Genomic DNA, 7,140 nt, shown 5'->3' on the forward strand with positions numbered 1-7,140 from the left:
CGATAAAATTTCTTAACCAAAAATTACTACAATTCTAATGGCCTCATAAATATTCTATAAATAACATTTATGAGCTGACACGACAAAAATTTATGGTCCCGAAACTACTGTTCCATCACCACTAAAAAATGGGTTGCTACATAAGCTCCATTTACTAGGACATGTTGGTGTGTCAGAGAGTGTTTGGCTTTATACTACACTTATGAGACATGTTAGACTCATTGAGTCATTCTAAGGCATTATAAGGAGATCCATTTATCCAACAAGAAAATAGTTTATGTTTTCTGAAATATTGTGCTCTACTGATTTCAAGCTATCTGATAGTAAGTATTTACGAACTAGACTTTGCAAAAGTATAGCGAACCATGTTAGCAAGTTCGGTAAGTTTGGTAAACTTTTGTTTAACCTATGCTTTATGCATGCCTTATAGTTTTTTTTTTTTGTATATTCACTGAGTTCTCAAGAGCTCACGCACTCATTCCTAAATACTGTAGATAGTTAGATCGCATGGTAAGCAGTAGTGAGGCAAGTGACCTAGGAAGCATAGTTTCTAATAAGGCGATACAAAAAAACCCTAGTTTAAAGGCAATATGGGATATTCTGTTTGGGCTTAGAGATATTTTTCTGATGACTTCGCTGATTATCCTAAGACTTAGTTATTTTATGTTTTATTATGTCTTCCCGTATGTTTTATTTGTCAAACCTATATACTTATTAAACATCTAAATTTTAATTACATGAATATAAACCAAGTCTGATTTGATGTTTTCTTAAATTACAAGTTCATATTTAAGTAATTAAATTGCTAAACATAGTATTCACCATAAGCAATAGGATGTAATAACACAATTTGGCTAACTTATAAAGAGTTCACCAAAAGTTATATTTAGGACAGGGTCTGAACCCTATCAGATGGCGAATTGCTTCTAGTGAACCCTTTCCAATTTACTGTAAACAACATAGGAAAAACCTTACGAACCTACTAACAGTATCTCCACACATAGGGGTCGATCGCAAAACTTACCCTGTTAAAGGAAACTGTTATGTATGCAAACCCTGTTCGCAAGGCTAATCCTGTTAGGAAGACTTAGAACCCTTATGAATGTGACCTCTTAATGAAATGATTATGTGAACCTCATGAGATCTGTTAAGCAAACCCTAGAATAATAGTCATGCAAACCCTTAGTAAATAATGTGCGAACCCTTTTGTAATTGGTAGACAAGCCCTATATGCAAAGCCTTACTAATATATGTATGCGAACCCCTACCTATTTTACACGCGAACCCTTACATTTTATGCATGCAAACCCTATATTGCATGCGAGCTGTATTGAATGGAAGTTAGTTTAAAAATTTTTGTGTAAGTACTTATATGATATTACGCAACATAATTAATAATTTAAGCATATTTTATATTTGAACATTATGGTGTGATGGAGATTAGATTGGGTGTTAATGGAGAGTCACTTGGGTGGCTAATGTGGCATTCTATAGCTCGAGGTGTTACATTAGATGGATATATGGTTATGGTTCATCTACTATGCTTAAATTTAGGATTTAATATCTATAATTTTAATTTGACATAATCTGGTTCTTTTTAGCTTTGATGACTCAAGATTTTAATATAACAATATTTAAGATCAATTTTATCACCAAGTCATTTAGAGATTAAACATTCTCAAGACTTGAAAAATACTCAAAAACATATTCTAAATGTCTTTTATACTTAACCAAATGTTTTTTTTAATCAAGGGGAAAGAAACAAATATTTACAGCAAGGGTCTTTAAAAAGTTGCATATACATCAACAATAGAATAATGAGGAATACCGAAGAATTTCTTATCAGGTGGAAGCTTAAGTGCTAACCTTTCTATGACATTCGCTACATGATTCTAACTCCTCGCAACGTGTGACACCTGAATCTTCCATTGCCAATTTAAAATAGCTTTCAGCTTGTTCATGATCGAAAATGGCTAGAGATCCCACTTTGCAACAACTTCACCACCTACAAGCAGTCCATTCCCAACACATTACGCCTACAGCATCTTTCCCAAGCCATGAAGAGCCCCATCAAAGTTAAGCATCTAGGACTGGGCACAATTTGATCCCCTTAGTAAAACCCAACTCCAACAACCTAGTAGTTACAAGTAACACCCCCTACAACTGTAAAACCAAATAAAGAGTTAATCGATGCATCCGTATTAATTTTTGGAGTCAATACCAAAATGTTATAAGGTTTTAAATCATTTTTAAGATATTTTGGTAGTTAAGCATTAATACTAAGGGTCTAAGTATTGATACATTACAAGTTAATATTCTTAGAACCAAAATGGAAGCCTTAAGTATCGATACTTATCTTAAACATATCAATACATTCCCTCTAAACATGCCTTGTATTTATCAATACTAACCTTTATAATGGCTACTAAAGAGGTTGTGTACATTCCTAAAATATTTGGATTCTATGCCTTTTTAATTGGTTAGCGTCAAGGTGGAAAAGGATTTTTAAATGGTCAAAGATATAAAAAGGTTGGCTCGATATTTTGATAATTCTTTTTCTCACATGTTGGAAGATATGGTGGCTCACAAACTTATCATGGAGGTCCTGTGGCTAACTGCTGGGAATACTTTGGTGGCAGAGTGCTCCCTTTTATATAAGCTGATAAGGTTTATACTTGTTATCTGCTTGGTTTGTTTGACTAATGTAATATGATGTCATTTTGATTTATAATGAAAAACGCATTTTCTTAAAAAAAAAGCCCATGAATTAATTATTTCATGTAAATCTTTGGGTAAAATATACTGATAGTCTCTCAACTTTGATTAAAATAACAAAACAATCACTAAACTTAAAAAAATTACAATTCAGTCACTAAAATTTAGGAAAATAACAAACCAGTCACTAACATTATCGAAAAGTGACAAAGTAGTCACCTACTAACATTTTCTATTAAAGGCCTAACGAAACAGGTGACGTGGCCAGTTAACTTGCCATACTGGACATGAGTCGGACATGAAGAACCGAAGGGTCTCAATTTGGGGAGAAATAAAAAAATAGAGAGAGATTTTTTTAAGGGAATTTGGAAACTTGAAATATGAGATATGATATTGTAGTTGAAATAGGGATTTTGTTTAGCAGAGAATTTTGAATCTAAAATCCAATAAACCAATTGTCATTGGTAATACAATTATACATACAAGAAAAATTGAATATGAACAAGCCTATTATTGAGCAACAAATCTCAAGTAAAACCCTTTCTCTCTTCCCATACTTACATGGGAAGCCCCAAACAACTCATAGTAAAGTCAGTAGCACATATCAGAGCAACAATACCTTAATTAAAAGAGCTAATCAAAAGAGATGATAAGATAATCCAAAAAGGGATTCCTATAAGCAAACCATGTGGTCAGGAAAAAGGCTTTTATCTTGGTTGGTCAAAACCAAAACCCCCCATGCAATGAACAAAAAGAATAAGAAAACAATAGAGAAAAACAAATTAAAAGGTGAGCAATGACATACACCAAACTGAAGCAGATTCTATTTAACTATTAAGATTTGGAACTAAGAGGGAACAAGAAAATGAGGGGAAATGCGTTATAAGTCAGGAACTACTAAAAACACCCCAAAACAACAATTGAAAGGAAACTTAAAATCTAATATATGAGAATGTGGTGGTTAAAGTGTTAGAAACCGCAAGATTTGGGCTTAGATTTGGAGCTTTCGATGTTGATTTTGAAAAATCTAAGCTGACTTTAGGGTTTACAAATTCAAAAGGAATGTTGTTGTCAAACTTGTGAGGTTTCTAGGCTTACTGACAGCCATGAATGGTGGTTGTCGCAATGGACGGTCGAAGCTACTGTAACAAAATCATGGCCGACAATCCATTCTTCTTCTTCTTCTTCTACTGCCCAGCCCAACTAGGGTTCTTAAATTGAGGTCGTTTACACCGTGGGATGACAGGTCAGCTTTCCGTTACAAACATTACGGAAAATGGTTATTGATGATTGGTTTGTTATTTTTCTAAAGTTTAATGACTGAGTTATAACTTTTTAAAGTTTAGTGAATATTTTATTATTTTAGTCAAAATTAAGTGACTAGTCGTTTACTTTACCCTAAATCTTTTTACATTTAAAAAAATAATAACTCCTAATAGATTCTTTCCTTTTTTTGGTTAATTATATTTGCACCAAAAACACATCTGGACAATAAAAATCTATTACCAAATTAGTGACAATTGTAAACAACATTCAATACTTTTATTAATTAGTAAAATCCACCAAATATTAAAATCGTAGTAGAAAGGGGATAATAAAAAACCTAGATGACTGCTAACAAAAGTTAAGGTTGTGATTTTTTTTTCCTTTATATTCTCTTTTCAAGGAATTAAAGTCAACCGGAAGTACGAAAACAGGTCATTTATTCTAATTTTATTTACTTTATATTTTAGTTCTGTTATTTACATCACCTCATCCATTAACTTATTATTTGTAATACTTCTTTGTTGTGTTGTAAAGCGAAATCTATATGAAAAGGATTAGTGAAGAATATATTTTGATTCCAACGCTATGTAACACAATATTTATGGTTTGTCTTTAGTAAGACATCAATGCATATGCTCTGTGTTGTCATGAATTCTCACTATTGATGTTAGTGCTATGTGTTGTCATAAATTCTCACCATTGATGTTAGTATTAACATAGTTCAATTGCCAAAACATCCTTTGGAAGCACCCGCATGACTTGTCGGGGGCACTTTTAATTTGAAAATGGATGAACAACAGCCACCTCAACCCACATCACATTTGAAACAAGTCTCTTACATATCAGTGTTTTTTTTTTTTTCCTTAAAAGCATATCTGCAACACCAACTAAAATTGGGAAAAGAATGTGTCTGAAACTTCTCCCATTTCAAACAGAAGAAGATAAACAAGAAATCCCAATTTTAATAATCAATCATTGTCAAAATCAAACTCTTTTGATATTAAAGTTAAATTAAAATCACTTGTCGTTGAAGAGTTGGTTTCTTTATGATATTTAGAGTGTTAATTGAAGTGAAATCCTTTCAAATTTCATGTATAATTGATAGGAGAGATGATGAAAAAGAAGGCAATTTTTTTTTGCTTTTTGCCTATAATTACCCTATTTTTTGTGAGAAAACCATATTTTCTCTCGACATTTGGTAACCTAATAATTACCCTATGCAAAATTGTGTAGACAAAATTGTATTCAATAAATAAGGGCTACTACTGTTAGTTGCAAACAGAGTTTGCTCATTTCTTTTTCCTTTTGAAAATGTTTCTGCTAGAATGAACTTTTTTATATTTCAAGATATGGATTGAGGAACTTTTTCATCATATTTTCTATCAATTTTTCCTTCATTTTAATTGTTGTTGCAGATATGATTTCAGGAAGAAAAAAAAATAGGCTAGTGTGAAAGAGATTTGGGTTGAAAAATTTTATTGATGTGGTATATAATAATTGGATGGGATTATTACAAAAGTGGTATGAACTATTCATATAATGATTTCTCAAAATGGTGTGATATTCGTTTGAATATCAAGGAAATAGTCCATGAAAATAAATCCTATTCAGCACAAGACTTTCTCATATATGTCCTACATTTTTATTCCTTTTTTGCCATTATGGCCATTTTTTTTTCAATACTACGAAAGAAACAAACAACATTTCAGCTAAGGCCAGACGTTAAAAATCTACATTTGAATTGTTTGACATAGTATTCAAATTTATTTCTCACTGAGCAATTTACTATTAGTTTCATCTTTTTTTTAAGTTATCTTCATTGGAAATTTTGGATGTCATTGGTGAGGTTAGAAAGAGGCCACTATCATTTAATGAAAGAAATTAATTGAACAAAAAAAATGAGAATAAATGATTTATTTATTTGAAATCAACATGTTAAGTAAATTTATTGATAAAACTAATTTTGTAATCTCTTTTAGTAATAGAAATATCATAAAATTTTAATTGAGAAAATCTCAGGATGCTATGTTTAACCACATATTCTTAAATTTGAATACAAATAGTCTTGATACATTGTTATTGTGTTAAATGTCTATACTTTGGATGCTTGGCCTGTTTATTAAACATAATCTGATTATTTTTTATATTTCATTCAACTGAAAATGAATATCCATTTGTGTGTAATGGCAGATGCCTAGCCTTACTTCACATTGAACTTAGCTGCTCAATTGAAGGACTGCAAAGTGAAAGGCAAGGAATTATTAACTGAAACAATGAGTCCAGAGGAAAGTGATAAGTTGTTGGAATCCATGTTTGGGAGAGAGGATTGGGAATTCGAAAGAATAATATGCAATGCAGATTTGGACCAAAAGGGAGACATAATTGTGCTTGTGGATGAAGTCAAAAAGTACATTGCTCCAGGGCTTAAGAAGAAGGAGGTGCAGGACTTGGAAAATGGCAAACCCATTGACATTCTTCTATTCGATGAAGACTCCAAAGCCTTTTACAAATTGAAGTTGAACTTTTCTCGACCTTATTTTTTACTTTGCGACACCACCCTTTTCTATGACAACAAAAAACTCACTGTTGGCCGACGCCTTGGGTTCAGATATGAACCCTGCTTTGCCATGCTAGTTGTCAAATCGCTCAACTAAATCTATTTTCCTTTCCACCCACCTTCCCAATCTTTGATTTCCAACAATCACCCTCTCTTCTAAAACTATGTTTTGGTTTTCATTTGAGGAAAGTTTAGTTTGTTCAAGTTCTTTACTAAGTACCATTTTGATTATATAAGATTATTATCATTATTATCATTATTAGGTAGCGTATGATTTTTTTTTTTTTGAGAATTTAATTGGCAAAATATGGTCACTATCCTCAACAATTACATTCCAAAGAACCATTCTAATAAAATCATAAAATGAGAAAACACCTAAGACTACCATAGTTAAAAAAATTAACAAGATTAAAATGATTACATGTGTCCCATTTATTTGTTTTTTTTATATTTTTAAATGAAAAATATTTGATATACTATCATTGGAGTTCTAAAACACCACATGCAGAATTAACGTGGTGACATAGACACAGTAAAAATTAAAAAGAAAAATTATATATATATATATAAGAAATGGGATGTATGACAATTTTTAGCCCTAC

This window comes from Gossypium hirsutum, chromosome A08 (assembly GCF_007990345.1).
Source record: "Gossypium hirsutum isolate 1008001.06 chromosome A08, Gossypium_hirsutum_v2.1, whole genome shotgun sequence".
NCBI lineage: Eukaryota > Viridiplantae > Streptophyta > Magnoliopsida > Malvales > Malvaceae > Gossypium > Gossypium hirsutum.